This window comes from Mercenaria mercenaria, chromosome 11 (genome assembly GCF_021730395.1).
Source record: "Mercenaria mercenaria strain notata chromosome 11, MADL_Memer_1, whole genome shotgun sequence".
NCBI lineage: Eukaryota > Metazoa > Mollusca > Bivalvia > Venerida > Veneridae > Mercenaria > Mercenaria mercenaria.
The window spans coordinates 3,633,543-3,653,370 of NC_069371.1; the positions used below are offsets into that span (position 1 = coordinate 3,633,543).

Here is a 19,828-nt window from a genome sequence, read left to right on the forward strand (position 1 = left end):
GATACAAGTACAGGCTGACTAAGAGAAAACATGGTAATAAATTCCAAAAGAACACATGTTAATGTCAGAAGACAATTTGATGGTAAGAGCGCATGTACAAGCTTGTGATTTAGTGATGTTTCCTGAAAATGAAGTGTGCTCTGTTGATGTGACTAAGATAAATAACGAGGGTGCCTCTGGACAAGTGGATTATTCAAGGGCCATTGCTCTTTGTAGAAGTATATTACAATATCTTCTACAGTTTTTGACAAAAAGAAAGTAAAACGTTAAAACATTAAAAATTGAACTTCTAAGTGGCTGTACTTCTTTAACAAATGCATATAGTGTTACCGAGTTTCATAATAACAATATCTGTATCAAATTGGACATCCCATAACAGCATTCAGAAATGCATGTCATTGATACATTTTTACATGAACTGGCACATGCTCTGTTACCTTACTTTATGCAACATAACAATCTTTGGTTAACAACATTAACCTGTCCAAACCAGCCAATATACTACTCATACACACTGGTACAGTATGGTACGATACAAGTACAGGCTGACTAAGAGAAACCATGGTGATAAAATATTTGTAAACTTTTATTATTTCAAGCAAGTTTTGGACATTGAGGCTGTGCTGTGTTGTGAGAGGAGTGCATCGTAGAGACAGGTTTCACGTGTTTTCACGGGTTGCAGAGTGATAAGTAGGAGGAAATGTGAGATAAACTTTCTTCAGTGGTTTATTCTCATTTTTTGGGGGTAAACTTTGTAAGAGCGCAATTGGATTATAGTTTCTAATGAGTGCCATTAAAGCTGGCTAAACAAATATGGGGGTCAGACCTATGACCGCACACCATGGGTGCATAATTATATCTTTATATCCATAGCTCTTGTAGAAGTATATTACAATATCTTCTACCGTTTTTGACAAAAAGAAAGTCAAATTTAAAACATAAAAATTGAGCTTCAAATGGCTTACTTCTTTAACAAATGCATATGGTGTTACCGAGTTTCATAATGTAACAATATCTGTATCAAATGAACATCCCATAACACCATTCAGAAATGCATGTCATTGGTACACTTTTACATGAACTGGCACATGCTCTGTTACCTTACTTTATGCAACATAACAATCTTTGGTTAACAACATTAACGTGGCCAAACCGGCCCATATACTACTCTTACACACTGGTACAGTATGGTACGATGCAAGGACAGGCTGACTAAGAGAAAACATGGTGATCAATTCCAAAAGAACACATGTTAATGTCAGAAGACAATTTGATGGTAAGAGCGCATGTACAAGCTTGTGATTTAGTGATGTTTCCTGAAAATGAAGTGTGCTCTGTTGATGTGACTAAGATAAATAACGAGGGTGCCTCTGGACAAGTGGATTATTCAAGGGCCATTGCTCTTTGTAGAAGTATATTACAATATCTTCTACCGTTTTTGACAAAAAGAAAGTCAAACGTTAAAACAATAAAAATTGAACTTCTAAGTGGCTGTACTTCTTTAACAAATGCATATGATATTACCGAGTTTCATAATGATAACAATATCTATATCAAATTGGACATCCCATAACATCATTTAGAAATGCATGTGATTGGTACACTTTTACATGAACTGGCACATGCTCTGTTACCTTACTTGATGCAACATAACAATCTTTGGTTAACAACATTAACCTGTCCAAACCAGCCAATATACTACTCATACACACTGGTACAGTATGGTACGATACAAGTACAGGCTGACTAAGAGAAAACATGGTGATAAAATATTTGTAAACTTTTATTATTTCAAGCAAGTTTTGGACACTGAGGCTGTGCTGTGCTGTGAGAGGAGTGCAGTGTAGAGACAAGTTTCACGTGTTGCAGAGTGATAAGTAGGAGGAAATGTGAGATAAACTTTCTTCAGTGGTTTATTCTCTCTTGACACTTGCTGGGTCAGAGACAACCAAATTATAGTATAATAGGCTTGTATTTTAGAAGTTTGTTCTTTCTTTTTTTCAATAAATCTATGTAATAAAACAAACAAAAAGAAACAACTGCAATACTGATTTAACCCTTTCCCACATCGATACGTTTATCACCGTCATGGAAAATTACTGTGAAAACTACTTGTAACTGGCCGGTCCGCGGGACTTTCCTTGTTCTAAATATAACAACCATTTAACATCTAAATATTTTTAAATGTGTTAGGTCATGAAGGTCACGCGTGATATATGCGGATTTCCCCTAAACAACAATTTGTGTATACGATGGCTTGGAATTTATGGCCTTACATAATGGGAAGTGTTATTCAAAACAGAAGGACCCCGACTTCCAAACATTTTTTGACACTCCCAAGAGTTAATTGCAGCGGAAGTCACCCGTGATGTACCGACGCTTGATCAGCAAAATATTACGTAATATTATCTAAAAATATTTTAATTTTTAGCACAAGAATACTGTAGTCGGTTACGTGTCTCGATGTCAGCGATCTTTTTGTACTTTCAGAAATTTTACGATCTGTTATTTATGTAGTGTTATTCTGTTTGATGGATGTTTTTTTATATAAATACTTCCCGATGCCAATTTGGAAGATGAGTTCATTAACTATAGATCTAAATCGAACTTTCAAACATCAAAATGAAATTGTATATGAATATCAATGTGAAAGTAATCCAAAACAGAATTTTATGCCTAAAAATATATTTCCCGTACTTTAACACTTTTTATCTTCGAAATTCGAAGAGAAACTACAATGAATTTTTTATCATCAGAAAGAGAATTTAAATTGCTATAAACTTTATATTGACAAAATAATGTCAAAACTTACAGAAAATATTAAAATAATGATATTTTAAACATAAGTGTGTGTAATCACAAAATAATGCCAACACTTCTGTTCAGATAAGACAGTCACGCTTATCAGCCATATATTGATTATAGATTATCACATAACAGTGTTATGTAAAGGAGGTTACTTTGGCTACTGTCCTGTGTGGTAAAGGGTTAAAATGGAGAAGCAGTCCTGTATATGTTATTGGTATTGTCCATAAGTATAGCCCAGTTCAGGAAGTACAGATTTCAGTTAGGCCCCTTTAGAGAGATCTTCACATAAAAGATAAAACTGGTGCAATGCTTCATTTCCGGTGAGCAAATCAGCTGCAAAAAACATGGTGACTCCTATTAGTATTATCAAATCAACGCAGAAAAAAAGGCATGACTGTTGTGTTTGTTCAAATTTCCATGGGAAAGTGGTTAATTAATGGACAAAGAATTGTGTTACACAGATTTCCAGCGAACATTAATTTGAGACGAACATGGATAAAACGTGTAAAAACTGATTGAAGAAATTCACCTTCAACAACAATGTGAGGCTATGTTCAGCACATTTTGTGGACGGTCAGATGTCACTTCGTACTGGTCTATTTGTCTAAGAGCAACATGCTTCCACATCTCAAAATCAACATGTTCAGTGATCATAAACAAGTGGACAGACTATCTGTCTGTGAAACTTGATTTCTTGTTGAACTTGCCTACCAAATCAGTGATCCAAAATACCATGCCGAGGAAATTTCAGTCAGCATATCAAAGTACCCGCGTTATTATTGACTGTCCAGATTTTTTTACCGAGACACCCCAATCTTTAATAAACAAGTCATTAATGTATTAACACTACAAATCGCATAATATTATGACTTACAAAGCCTTGCTTGGAATAAGTCCTTCTGGATTAATAACTTTTGTGTCTGACATGTGGGCTGGTAGTGTAAGTGACAAGCAGATCACACGATCTTGTGGTATACTTGACCTATGTGAGCGCAGTGATGCCATCATGTCTCATAAAGGCTTTCTGATAAGTGATTTAATGACACTGAAAGGATTACACTTGATAATACCACCACTGAAACATAAGATACTTTCTTGTCAGGAGGTTGAAGAGACTAGGTGCATTGCTTACTTGAGAATCTATGTGGAAATGTGTTGTAAAAAAAAGATAATTTGGCAGTAGTAAAACCCAACCTACTCCGTAATGTCGGAACTTGCTATTTATTGCCATACAGGTCTGACAGCATTTCATTATGACTGTTCTTATTCTACCAGTATTGTTCATATTGTTACGAAAATATCTCAACATCTGGGTTAAAAATTGAACATTTCACTGAGCTAATTGAAATTTGAGAAAATTACCCAGCATGACATTCACATCCAGCAGCAAGTACACGACCAGATATTTTAGACAGACATGTCCAAACTCTGTATTCGAATTTGTTATCTTTATTGGACATTCCTGGCAGAGATTTCAATACTTTTGCTCTAAAATAGCAATGTGAAATTGTCCTGTTTATTTCATGAAACTCAATAGAATGAAGATGTCTGTCCGTGTAAAACACTTAAGCTTTCAATTGTTTTTTGGCATTAATTGGCTTATTGTCAAATGTTCTGGAATCATTCAGCACAAGATAATTGTAAAGACTGTTGTTCGTGAATTGAGGTATTTGTGTCACATCTCTTGTCCAACCACTTTTCAATGATAAGAGTTCTAACGGTGTTTTCCCTTCTCACAGCCGCGAAGTTCTCATTGGCGATTCTAGTCTCTTCGAGTTCCGTTTTCCAATTTCGTCAGCACCTTTTGCCCTTTGAACAAGTTCATGCTTTGACCCCGACACAGGTAAACCACGCTGTCGTAAATATTGCCTCAAATCACACTTTAGCGTTATCTACATCAATATTCAATGATTCTTTTGTTTTTTTCTTTGGATGCTCAGCCATTTTGGAAATACATGTGACTGGAACACTTTTACATGAATTGGCACATGCTCCACGGGGGAGGAACTGTTACACGAGACTTGGTTGTGGAGGATATCATGTTACAGATTTAGGATGCTACTGTTACAGTATTCCTGGATAACGTTACAGCATTCGGAGGATAATAATAGCTGTCGGTGTTTTGTTTGCCAAAGATGTGGTAAAGATTTATCTCTTTTTCCAAAAATAAAATTTGTATTTCTAGATCAATGATATGCACTTCTGTTGAGACATGGCTTAACCTGCAAAACACAGTATATTGATGTCAATCAAGTGTTTTATGACAAAACTCGAAATTTTGATAGAAAATTATCTAAAAGAAATTGATTAAAAGATATTCCAACCATATTTCATGCTCATTTGCATTGATTAAAACCCTCTTCAGGCATGGAGTGGACTTATAATACAAGGTAGAAAAATTACTGTGGGTCTAATTTTTCGTGGTTTTATAAAATGTTGCAGTTTAGCAGGATATGTTACAGTTGTGGAGTGCTTCTTCTGAATGTGTTACAGATTTAGGATGATACTTTTTTTCTTCTTCAGGATTCTGTTGTTAGATGTTAATACTGCTAAACAACATTTATTTTGTCATTTGAGACAGTCAGACATGTACTAGAGAGGCATTGCTGTAACAACGTTTAAAAACACAGGAAAGAAGAACTTAGAACATTCCACCCAATGGGAGAAGATGTCGGTTGTGATATGTCAAGAATCACATATGATGAACAGTTGATGATACAAGTTATGCAGAGCAAATCTCCCATCCCTTTTCCATACAAATTGACCGATCATTTGAACAATCTGTAAATACATTGGTTGCTAAATTTTTCATAACCTCAAAATAAATCACCAGAGATATCGCGGAGCGATCTCGAAAAATGTTCTAAGTGTTTCTTTATTTATATTCAAATAGATTACTTTCGTTCAAATCTAAGCAGACAGCGAGTTACTATGGTTATAAGGTAACTCCTAATTTTTGAACAACCCGAATTTAATGTGCTCGTGCTCGCGTTACCACAATGCTAGATCATGGTTCATACAGAATATCAGAGACAAAATTCAAGTACTTTTCAAGGACTTTTTACAATTTTTCAAGCACTATTTTTTTTCAAAACCACGACATAATCTGAACAACTTTTATTATGTAATGCAAAAATAAAACAACCATTACTTGTCACACCATTGAAAATGATGTAATTCGATTATTAGACTGATGTGATTCACTATTTTGCTGAGGTTTATCGCTTTTCTTGTGATTTTTTAGCGCACTCCTACTAATGATACCTCAAAATTTTGTCACACGACGTACAAATACACTTCGTTCTGTCTGCTCTATAGGGCTTCAGCCACTTTTATATTCGTCTTTTGTCTCCCGCTTACTTGAGTAAACATGTTTCTTTTTCTTACTCATTTTAATTCACTGGAAACACTCGCAAATAGTTAAAAATTGCGAGTTATTATTCCCCGTACTTTTTTAACGGAAACGGAAACATGCAAACGGTGATACAGTAGAAATAGCACTCTGTAAATATTGATAAAGTGTGGCCGTAGACCACTATAATAGCATACGAGTGATCCGATCATGCAATTTTACGAATTTATTTTCATTTTCTCCGATTTATTTTAAGCCTTAAATTCTTTTTGCAAAGCAAAGTTACGGAAAGAATATTTTCAAGGAGTGAAAGGTCAAATTCAAGGAGTTTTTTTCAAAATTCAAGTACTTTTCCAGGTCTTTTAGGGTTTTTGTCATTTTCAAGGAGTACCATCGAATTCAAGGACTTTTCAAGGCCTGTGCGAACCCTGTAGATGGTGGACATTACAGTCCTGAGACATGCCTTTGAATGGCGCACAGTCCTGAAAAGCCCATTGACACCGGCATACATACAAAGACAAAGATGCATATATTTTTAAATGAAAATCCTGAAACATTATACATTTTAACTATGAGTTGCGTACAAAATCCTCTGTTAAATGATATAGGCTCCTAACTGTGACCAAAACAGATTTAATGCTTCAGATTAGCCAATTTAATTGTGCATGCTTGCCAGATCGTCATTGCGCAGATGCATATCTGCTTGTAGGCAACTACGCGCCTGCAAGCAGACTATGATTCGATGGTTGTTCCAACAGTAAATACGTATACATGTTTAACAAAAACAAGAGAATCTTTTGTTATTTGAAATAATGTTTTATTGCACATGTGCGAGTTGTCATTAGAAAAGCCAATTAATTTCTTCAGTTCTCCATTACCGATTCCGAGAGGATATTTTCTTTTAAGCATATTAGTAATTGAAATCGTTAAAGACACGCATTGCCAAGCTCTTCCGAAGCTAGGACACATCATTGCTAGCATAGTACATGTAGCATAAACAGGTACTATTTATAAAAGATAAGCCTATTAAAGTGCAAACGACGATTCAATGCCAATTGGTGATTATGGTATTATATACATTGGATATAGAACACTAGCTTTCCATTGAAAATGTTTATATCATTTTATTATAAAAAAAATCCTGCTTAATTCATGATATCTAAATTTTATTTACTATCCTGGTATTATATATTGTCATAAAGTATTCCAAAAAGTACCATCCTAAATCTGTAACACATCCAGAAATAGCACCCCACAACTGTAACATATCCAGCTAAACGGTAACATGTTATAAAACCACAAATAATTAGACCCAAAGTGATTTTTCTACCTCGTATTATAAGTGCATGCCTAAAGAGGGTTTCTACCTCGTATTATAAGTGCATGCCTAAAGAGGGTTTTTATCAATGCAAATGAGCATAAAATATGGTTGAAATATATTTCAATCAACTTCTTTTAGATAATTTTCTATCAAAATTTCGAATTTTGTCATTAAACGCTTGATAGACGTCAATATACTGTGTTTCGCAGGTTAAACCATGTCTCAACAGACGTACATACCATTGATCTAGAAAAACAATGTTTACTTTTGCAAAAAAAGAGATAAATCTTTACCATTTCTTTGGCAAAAACACCGACAGCGATTATTATCCTCCGAATGCTGTAACGTTATAACAGTAGCATCCTAAATCTGTAACATGATATCCTCCACAACCGTGTCTCGTGTAACAGTTCCTCCCCCATGTGCTGTTACCTTACTTTATGCAACATAACAATCTTTGGTTAACAACATTAACATGTTTAATTTCAATTGTAATGTCATCCAGATGTATCAAAGTCAAAGAATATGAATACCAAACACTTTTGGCCTCAGTGATTTGTTGCAATTTTAAAGCTAAATTGTTTCAGCAAGCAACATTAAATCCACTACTTCTGAATTTTCACTGCTTTAGAAAATTGTATATAATAGGCTTGTATTTTAGAATAAGTTCGTTCCTTTTTTTCCTTCAATAAATATATGTGATAAAACAAACAAAATGAAACAACTGCAATACTGATTTAAAATGGAGTAGCAGTCCTGTATATGTTATTGGTAAGTGTGATTCTGTTTATATTTAACTAAACACATGTCAGACATTCTGACTACTTTAAAAGGGATTGACTTTAAACAATTTAATAGGTTATTGCTAACGCATCCGCTCTTAAATAAATACTCACCAGACATTGTGGCGACTTTAAAGGGATTAACTTTCACATGATTACCTTTTGTTGTCACTGGATGAGCTGTCTCTGAAAACAGAAATTTGTCCACATTTGCCTTGTGTGCATGATAGTGCCTTCGTTTTTATTTCAGATTTATCCACAGGCACCAGTATCGGACCTGGGACAAAAATATGTTTGTTTTCATCCTAAATGAGTTAAAAATGAAAAATATGTAGTGAAATATGAGCCCCCATCAAAATATACATATGTCTACTGAAGGCCAGAATCTCAAGAAACGAGCCTGCGAGCAATGGGTTCACTTCCCGGGCCGTTGTGAAATAAATTCTCTAGACAATTAAACAAACTACTTATCAATATTTCACGTGTACATTTAGCTACAAAATGAGACCGACCCCAAGTCTCTAGCCCTTCCCGTTCATGAAATATCTATCAGAAAACGAGTGCCTTTCTGCTGCAAGTTCCAGGTAGACAGAAATGTGGCACAACGAAATGGTACGAAATCACGGACTAAAATATGTTTGTCACCCAAGCAAGGGTCAAATTCAATAAAAAATACTAAATAGTATAAATAAATACATAAACTAGGGCCACTCACAATCGTCAGTAGCATCTCAAACACGCGATATTGGCGTTTCAAATTTTTCCACGGTCTTTCAATTGAATGCTACGCCATTGAACAGAATTCGTAAGGTATTTTTAAACGCAATTTCTGATTGGCCAATAGCGACACACCTCCGACAGAACGGCATCGTTTCGCACAAAAAAACTCTGATATTATCGTATCGGTTTCAATGGCGGATAATACAATTGAAAGACCGACGGAAAAATAAAAAAGTAAATATCGCGTGTAGCAGATGATACTGACGGTGGTGAGTGGCAATAATTTGCATATTAAGTAATACTTGTTATTAATGTCAAATGAATTTGACCCTTGCTAGGCTGACAAACATCTTTTAGTCCGTGATTTCGTACCGTTCCGTTGTGCCACATTTCTATCTACCTGGAACTTTCAACAGATAGGCACTCTGATAGATATTTCATGAACGGGAAGGGCTAGAGACTTGGGGTCGGTCTCATTTTGTAGCTAAATGTACACGTGAAATATTGATAGGTAGTTTGTTTAATTGTCTAGAGAATTTATTTCACAACGGCCCGGGAAGTGAACCCATTGCTCGCAGGCTCGATTCGCGAGATTCTGGCCTTCAGTAGACATATGTATATTTTATGGGGGCTCATATTTCACTACATATTTTTCATTTTTAACTCATTTAGGATGAAAACAAACATATTTTTGTCCCAGGTCCGATACTGATGCCTGTGGATTTATCATGAGAAAATATGCCTTTCAAGATTTTAATTATTTCCAGCAAGTAAAGATTAAGTTGTTTGGCGCTTTTGTATAGTTTAACTAAAATGAGAAAATTGTTTCTTGAGACAGAATAGGTCTTTTGTGACATACTGGAGAACAGTATGGGTCCTGATCAGACTTTGCTGACATACTGGAGAACAGTATGGGTCCTGATCAGACTTTGCAAATGTGAAGGCTGATCTGGGCCCGCACTGGTCACATAATGCAGACAAGATATATAGGCACATTTTCACATGACATGACTCATTTGCTATTAGCCAAGACATATTGTTTTACCAGTGACTTTTTTTTCTCTTTTGGGAAAAGGTCCAGTACCGGATAAATTGGGAAAAATAGCGGGGTTTTTACTCAGATTGGGAATTTTTATAGTTAATTAATAACATCATTTAGAATGCTTCTTCCTTTAATTCCATGTAAATAGCATCAAACAAACTGTTTAAATCATGGTGAATGTCAATGTAACTAAGTTTTCCTTCTGCAATCATCAAAATGCAAACTTAATTTGGTCATTTGGGGAATTTTTGGATGATAATTGGGAAAAAAGATTGCATTTTTCAATTGGGAAAAGGTCCTTTTAGGGGTACTTTGTAAAGAAGGAAAAAATTTGCTGTTTACAATGATTACCATCCATACTAGACAACTGGACCTTAGCCGCCATAGTTATTGCATCTGAGGCCCCTGTATTATGAAGAACTGTATCAAACAAGGAGCTGCGTTCAATAAACGCTTGATGCCCCTAGTGGCATCCTTATCGATAGATTTTGCACCTAAGTCCAAAACGAGGTCAAGGTCAAGGTCAAACTGAAGTCAGGTAATGTTTAAAGATGAGGAATGGTCACAGGTTACATCTGCATTAGTATCAAGTCATTCTAGTAAGGGGTATTGATGCTAGACGAAACGGTCCCATTTGTCTAACTAAGAGATGGCCCATATAAAGCAACCAAAGTCCAAAAGGAGATCAATTAAAAGTCAAGGTCAAACTGAGGTCAGGGGGTGTCTGAAGATGAGGAATGGTCACAGGATACATCTGCATTAGTATCAAGTCATTCTAGTAAGGGGTATTGATGCTAGACGAAATGGTCCCATTTGGTAAACCTCGTATGGACGAACGAATGGACAAATGGACAGGACAATCACTATATGCCTCCCACATCAGTAGATGCTGGGGGCATAACAACTTCCTTCAGGCTTATCAACCGTACTGTTATACCTTTTAATTTAAACTTGATTATTTGGCATCTATTGAGAAAAAAGGTATGATAGCCCATCTAATCATACTCAATGGCTGCTTCCTGATTTATAGTGAGTACTTTTGTCTGTTAAAGCCCTGGATATCAAGCTGCTGTAATATTTAAGAATTCCTTTACATTATATGATAAGGTTTATATATATACAAATGAGGCACATGTTACTCAGACATTGATATATTATACTGTACATGGTATCTTTTGATAGATATTAGTGTGTTTTGCAGAATGAAAGCATGATGTACATCGACCTTTTGCCATGATATGGAGCCAGGATCACTGTACCACAATTAAATGCCTGCCTGCGTAAATCAAAAGGCAGCGGAACTGCTCTAGCTCATCTACTTGCTACTGTTTTTTTTTACAACAAGACATTTGCGGGTAGTTCAGTGACGGGTACAAAGACAAAGCCAGCCCTGGATAGTAATATTACTGAAGCAATTACCAGTAAGTACATCAAACTGGAAAGTCATTTGTATACTTTCTGTCAGATCATATTGTTTACAATTCACTTCCATATGATCTTAACAAATAACGAGAGCTGTTTCAAGATAATATGCTCAACTATTCGACAACTTGTTTAAGTAAAGTAAACTTGCATCAAATACAATGAAAGGAATCCTTTATTTTGTTCATTTGAAAAATTGAGCTTCAGTATGGCACAGATAACCACTACAGTTATTGGTGTGAAAAGTCAAGTTACAAGGGCCCTTGACTAATGATAATTTTTTCCGCTCAATCACTGAGAAATTAAGCTTGCCCTAGAACTTTAACCCAAAAGATTGCGCAAGTATAGCACTCATGGTAACCTTGATCTTGGGCATAATGGGTGCAGCCCATGCACATGCCATCTTTGCAGTGTTTGAAATAAGCACTTGCTCACTTGCCCACACATTGGCAAGTTGAAGTTGCTAGGAACAATCTCAACCGGCAAGTGCATATTTTATATAGAAAGTCCATTTTGGTGAATTCTTTGGAAAAAATCCATGTTTATAAATCTCTGTTATATCTTTAAAGCATTTGCGAAAACAAGAGCAAGTTGAAAATCATGGGTGCAAGTTAATGTTGGAAGTTAACTAGCCCTGTGGTCAAGTTTATTGGAAAAGTTATTTCTAACACTGTGTTTGAAATCTGTGCTATGTTTAGGATAACTTTCAATACAGTTTTAGCAATAGTACGCAACTAAACTCGGGTGAGCGATATAGAGCCATCATGGCCCTCTTGTTTATGACATTATACCATAAATAACAGTGCCAGGGGTCATATTGTCAAGGCTCCATCTTGGTGTTGGTATTATCTTATCTCCTTCTAAATCTTAGAATTCAAAACCTCTGGTAATGAAAAGGAAACACTCTTAAACAAATAAAAATTTTATGTAAAGAAATGTTTTGAGTGAATATGGAATAGCGCTTGTGAAAATGTGAAAATTTTCTCACTTCGAGGTAAGATATATTCCACATTCACTCAATACAAACAAATTTTCTTTTTATTTTATGCTTAATTACGTTAAGATGTGCATTTTGCAACAAATTTTAATCTCAGCGCAGGAAACAGACACACATAAACAGACATGACGTCAGACGTGTTGTGACGTTATAAAGACGCATACAACATAAATTTCCATTTTATTTTATTTTTTGCTGCATAACGTTATGAAATTAAGCAAAATAATTTGAATCGACAAATATACTATAAAGAACAAGGTGCGACTACAATTTTCATCCTGTTTTAAGTAATAATTTAAAATTTATACACTACGTACAAGTAGATCGGCAATTCTCAGGGGGGCATAGGTTCAAGCCCCACTGGGACCAAATTTTTTTCCCTTTATTTTCCTTTTTTTCTAGCAAGTTTTTACTTCTTTCAAGACTTGTTATTGATTTATTGTACAAAAGTGGAAAAAAATTCATTTGATAAGCGATTTCTTGTTGTTCAAAGCAAATTTACCTCTGAAACAGAAGGGGTAGAGTTAGACATCTTTAAAAAATACCGAGTTACATGCGGTAAAAGTTCTCTATTTTGCCTTCATTCTTTAGATTACATATTGTGGAAGAAATATAGGTAGGTTTTACTTCTGCCCCAAGGTTATTTTTGAATGAAGTGAGCAAAATTCAAAACAGACCCGCCGGATTCGACCTTAATTTTACGGTGTTGGGAATTAGAATTCTGCCTCATTAAATCCGTTAACTTGAGGCACCCTAGAAAAAATGATATTGGCAGTTTTATTTTAAGTTTTATAATTGTTTACCAATAGTTTGATGTTTCTTTCATAAAAAATAATGGTATAATGAATTCTCTGCAAAAGCTTTAGATAAAGGCCATCATTTTGAAATTAGTCTCTACTTGAGCTTGAGGAAATACCATAATTACACAAAATTTATAAAAAACGGCACGGTAAAAGTTTTTAAAAATTTGCAACACAGTGCGAATCACAGTCAACTGTAAGAATATACAAAGCAAATGCCATTTTTTAAACATTACTATTAGGGGCCTAATACCTTAAAAAGTTGTATCACATCTGAAAATTTCTTCTCTTTCAGAATTTTTTTTTTTTTTTTGGGGGGGGGGGGGGGGGGGGGGGTGTTGTCAACTAAAAGTCACCTATAAGTGACTTATTACTCACCTATAAGGCACTTATAACTCATTTAAATATGTCACTTACAGTGGACTTATAAGTCACCTATAAGTCACTTACATGTCTAAAAATGAACAAAATATAAGTCACATACAAGTGTCTAATATCTAATTTACATTTAAAATCCTAATAGGTGACTTATAAGTAACTTGTAGGTAGATTGAATAGGTGACTTATAAGCCACTTACAGGTCACTTATAATTGACTTATCAAATTGGCCTATATGTCACTTGTAAGTTATTTTGGTAAGGGATTAACATACTATCTTGAAAAGCAATATTTTGGGGGGGGGGGGGGGGAAACATGATCACAACTTCCCGCCCAGGGAACACTGTCTTGCCCCGTGGCCTCTGTCACAAGTTAGGGACTACTTACAGAGTTACTGCATGTAACAAAAAATATATTACGTGCTATCAGAATGCTAGTAAATAATTTCTTTCATTTGCGCTATGTATTGAAGCGACTGATTTTGCTAAGAGATCACTATCTTATCAAGATATAATATCAAACCTTGTGAAAAATGTCAACAATCTTGAGGGTAAGGAACGACAACTCTGCATGAAGTTGTTCAAATGCCAAACAAGGGTAAGGATAGTACAAACTGTCCTGGAAGGGCTAAAGAATGGCTCAATTGAATGTGTTCAGGGAAGTCGTTGTTGATCAGCCGCCATACATAGTCACCCCTTTTTAACTGTCTGAGAGAAGTAGATACGTAGTATTAAAACCATATAACAGAGTATAAAATAAATGAGCAGCATAGTTTGCCTTTGCGACCAGGATACTGTTTGCGTTCATGAAATGCTACAGAAACTTGTAGCAAACAGTATGGATCCTATTAGATTGCGTGGATGTGCAGGCTGGTCTAAATCCATAATGCTCGCAAAGGCACAATGTTGCTTTTCGCAGGATGTAAATGATGAAAAGGTTGCATGTCAATTACTGAAACTTGTTATTATATTACGTATTCCAGACTGCGATGCTTTAATACTGTGTTCGATTGGAAGAAGGTGAGGATCAACCATGAAGTTGACACCTGCATCTATATGTTTACTTCTACTGGTTGGCTGTGTTTTGGTACAAGAAATAAAATCGATCCATTAAAACCAACCAATTTTGCCAGAAGTTTTTCAACCCATCATTGGATTTCCTGTAAAAAGAGCTAATAGGAAAGCGTAACTAAAAAAAAATGCAGGACGTGTAAGATGCCGGTTTCAGAAACTTACGGCTTCGGTGCTCAGCTGCATTTTAACCCTATCCCTACCATTCCCCAAATCTCACAACACTTTTCCTCGATAACTTGGAGAAAATAGTAGACAAATGCTTAGCAGTAGGAGTAGTCGGTAAATATTCCGGCTCAAAACTATGCTACTGAAGATGAGGAGAAATTACCTCACTTGTGGACAAAAGTTGCAGAGAGACTGAAAAAAAAAAGATTACAGACTTTCCTTTAATCTACGTACTGAAATTGGAAATGCTTTTGGCGAAATAAAAAAACAAAACAAAAAAAAACACACTGCGATCTTGGTGGAACTATCAAATTGTTGAAGCACAAACAGTGTGCCATAGCAGGTATCTAGTCCATACCACTCCCTCTTAGTCTTAGGTTGGTGCAAATTAAACTGTAAGCCCTACCACTGACCATTTCAAAGTTCGAAGCGCACTAGACTATAGTTATTATTTAAGAATCATTTGTTTAAACATAATCAAGAATTGGGAATGAACTAACAATCAGTATATTCAGTATTTATGGAATTTTCAAAAAGACAGGGTAACTTTCATAACATTTATTTACAATACAGATATTTAACAAATAGGCACATCTTTTGGATGCATGCCAATACTGATCTATTTATAGTAACATGTGCTACTATTTTAAGTAACAAATAAATGATGTCCAGAATTTTTAATACTTCAGTAAAATATTTTCTGTATGTTTTATCCTAATGAAGGAGTAGGATATTCCAAAACTGGTTGATCAAAATAAATAGTTTTTTCCCCGTGTTTGACATGTGGTCCTTCTATAGTGGTATAATCAAGAATTAATTTATTTTGTATTCTTATAAAATTTCACATTCTTTAAATGCCATAATTATAAGGATTAAATAAGATACAATATAATTAGCTTATATTCACAAGATGTAAGATCCTGAATAATCTGAATTTCACAACAAGAGTGCCAGACTGTCACAATATACGCCCGTCATCGAACTTTGCCTAATTCAAGGGACATAATCCAAGAGTGCCTGGGGCGATTTGGGTGGTGTCGGGAATTGGCGCGCTTTAACCTAAGGTAAACATCAACGTCACATCCTTGCAATGTTTTATATGTAACGTCATTATTAAAAAGGTATCGAACCTGGAACAGTGTCGTTATTGCTATATTCCACTATATCTAAGATATTGGTGCCGTGACCAGGATTCGAACCTGGGTTGTCGCGGCCACAACTTGAAGTACTAACCACTATACAATCACGGCTAGTTTTCAAATTGGAGATCTATTGTAGTAGAGGGCTGGTCAAGATGTTGGATGAAGGGAAGTACCTTAATGAGCTACAGTACCCTTATGAGGTGTTTGTCAAAACAAAGAAAAAGCCATGTCGAATTCAAAAATTCAAGGCCTCAGATAACGGGTTCAGGTACGTGTTGGAAAGGCCCAATACAGTCCACACTTTGGAGAAGATACCCTACTTCCGTTTTCCGCAGCCACCAGACTATCAGGGTCGTCTCCCAACTGGATATAGCCCTCATGACGAACAACTCTATTTGGGGCTGGCAGAGAAGTAAAAAGATTTATGACAGGAATTTTCACTGAACGACCCAGCTTACCAAAATACACAACAGTCTGGGATGTTGATATTGTATTAGGATACATTGGAACATTACAGAATACCACGCTTCTCCAGTTATCTTGCAAATTATCGGTGCTGTTCTTAGTGCTTACAGCCCAAAGATGCCAGACCTTGCACCTCACAGAATAAGATGACATCGAATTTCAACTGGACAAAGTTATAATTCATGCTAATCATATACTTAAACAAACTAAACCAGGACATCACCTTGAACATATCGCATTACAAAAATATGACGCAAACCCAAATATATGCATTGTAAGGGTACTGAAAGAATACATCGACAGGACAAAAGAACTATGTAACAAAGAACAAAAATTACTCATAAGCAAACAGAAACCACATAATGCAATATCACATCAGACTGTTTCACGATGGGTAAAAATTATCTTAAAGAAGTCTGGCATTCATAACAAGTATGGGGCACATAGCACAAGAGCAGCATCCACTTCAGCAGCTAATATGCGAGGGGTTTCACTGGCAACCATCATAAAGACGGCAGGATGGAAAGGAGCTGAGACATTCGCACATTTCTATAACAAAACAATAGACAGCAGGGAAAAAACTGTTCAGGAAGCTATTCTGAATTAAACAAACTGTTCGGGACAGCACAGTTCAACAAAATATGGTCATAATAACATTCATAATAAACTTAGATTAGATAAAGCATATTAAACTTAGATTAGTTAAACTAGCGTTTTACATTTTATTTATTTCCCAAACATTTAACCTTAGTACGAACAACAGTATTTTGAATGCTCCGAAGAATCAACTCTAAAATCTCTGTGTGAGGCCCAAAAGGGATATGCGGTTGATAAAATGGGAAGATTAAACAAGACTTACCTTAGGAAGTTGAAGTTTGATCGATATTTTATCAACTGCAATCACTTTTGGGATCACACACCCACCCAAATCCCACCAGAGTTTAAATAATTTGATTCTCCGGCAGCATTTACTTACCACAGGGTCACCGTTTAATGCTTAAACCGTGACCTAGTGGTGACTCTAAAGACTGACCAGTGTTACTGATAAGCCAGCTTCTCTCTGTGTGATCCCAAAAGTGATTGCGGTTGATAAAATATTGATCAATCTTCAACTTCCTAAGGTAAGTCCCATTTAATCTTCCCATTAACAGTGAGGTTACATGCATCAAAAAAGACACTGACTCTCAAATGCAATCATTCAGAGATGACACTCATTTAGAATTAAATGGCTGTGCCCATGAAAGATTCTGGCTTGTGTTTAATTTCCAAAGTTTAGAAGCTATTTTGATGAAAATGCAACAGCATTCAAAGTTGCAACATAGTGCTTTCTTAAGAGAATAGACAATAATAATAATAATAATAATAAAGACTTTTAAGAGGCAACGAATTCAGGTAAAACCTCGATCTTCCAAACGAGCCTCTTCATAATATATACATTTTTCACAACAACAAAAAAAAATATATATATAAATAGCAATATGAAACAAGAGGACCATGATGGTCCTGAATCGCTCACCTTTCCCCACATGACCCAGTTTTGAACTGAGTATGATGTTGTTTTTTCTATTATTTGACATAGTGACCTAGTTTTTAGCTCATGTGACCCAGTTTTGAACCTGACCTTGATATCATCAAGGTGAACATTCAGACCAACTTTCATACAGATCCCATGAAAAATATGGCCTCTAGAGAGGTCACAAGGTTTTTTTATTATTTGACCTACTGACCTAGTTATTGATAGCACGAGACCCAGTTTCGAACTCGTCCTAGATATCATCAAGATGAACATTCTGACCAATTTTCATGAAGATCCATTCAGAAGTATGGCCTCTAGACAGGTCACAAGGTTTTTCTATTTTTAGACCTACTGACCTAGTTTTTGAAGCAGTTGACCTAGTTTCAAACTTGACCTTGATATAATCAAGATGAACATTCAGACCAACTTTCATCAAGATCCCATGAAAAATATGGCCTCTAGAGAGGTCACAAGGTTTTTCTATTTTTAGACCTACTGACCTAGTTTTTGATGGCACTTAACCCAGTTTCGAACTTGACCTAGATATTATCAAGATAAACATTCAGACCAACTTTCATGCAGATCCCATGAAAAATATGGCCTCTTAGAGAGGTCACAAGGTTTTTCTATAATTTGACCTACTGACCTAGTTTTTAAAGGCACGTGACCCAGTTTCGAACCTGACCTAGATATCATCAAGATGAACATTCTGACCAATTTTCATGAACATCTTGTGAAAAATATAGCCTCTAGAGAGGTCACAAGGTTTTTCTATTTTTAGACCTACTGACCTAGTTTTTGAGGACACGTGACCTAGTTTCGAACTTGATCTAGATATCATCAAGAAGAACGTTCAGACCAACTTTCATACAGATCCCATGAAAAATATGGCCTCTAGAGAGGTCACAAGGTTTTTCTATTACCTGACCTACTGACCTAGTTTTTAAAGGCACATGACCCAGTTTCGAACTTGATCTAGATATTATCAAGGTGAACATTCTGACCAATTTTCATGAACATCTTGTGAAAAATATAGCCTCTAGAGAGGTCACAAGGTTTTTTTATTATTTCACCTACTGACCTAGTTTTTGATGGCACGTAACCCAGTTTCAAACTTGACCTAGATATCATCAAGGTGAACATTCTGACCAACTTCTATTATCTGACCTACTGACCTAGTTTTTGAAGGCACATGACCCAGTTTCGAACTTGACCTAAATATCATCAAGGTGAACATTCTGACCAATTTTCATGAACATCTTGTGAAAAATATAGCCTCTAGAGAGGTCACAAGGTTTTTTTATTATTTGACCTACTGACCTAGTTTTTGACGGCACATAACACAGTTTCAAACTTGACCTAGATATCATCAAGGTGAACATTCTGACCAACTTTCATTAAGATCCATTGAAAAGTATGGCCTCTAGAGAGGTCACAAGGTTTTTTCTATTTTTAGACCTACTGACATAGTTTTTATCGGCACTTGACCCAGTTTCGAACTTGACCTAGATATCATCAAGGTAAACATTCTGACCAATTTTCATAAAGATCCCATGAAAAATGTAACCTCTAGAGTGGTCACAAGCAGAAGTTTACGGACGCACGCACGGACGCATGACAGATGCCGCGCGATCACAAAAGCTCACCTTGTCACTTTGTGACAGGTGAGCTAAAAAGTCATGGTACACTACAAAGATCATTACATAGTTTATTGTCGGTTATATGCAGTATGTGTTTACTGTAACTGTTGTCCCGATAACGCAATGCTTTATATGGTGATTCTATACACTTAAAGGAAATTTTTCCCGCAAAGTATTATTAAATATACTTCATGCATGAAGGGAT

General features: G+C 35.7%; 1 long non-coding RNA gene across 3 annotated transcripts in view; it reads right to left on the reverse strand.

The window, feature by feature from the left end:
* Positions 1-1,031: 1,031 nt before the first annotated feature.
* LOC128546979 (uncharacterized) overlaps positions 1,032-19,828 on the reverse strand; it is a 38,435-nt gene continuing 19,638 nt past the window's right edge. Inside the window, exons 2-4 of one of the 3 annotated variants that reach the window (XR_008366244.1) lie at positions 8,378-8,449; positions 4,171-4,700; positions 1,032-3,883 (exon numbers count right to left, since the gene is read on the reverse strand). This is a non-coding gene — a long non-coding RNA (uncharacterized LOC128546979). The other 2 variants (XR_008366243.1, XR_008366242.1) reach the window with 2 other exon arrangements.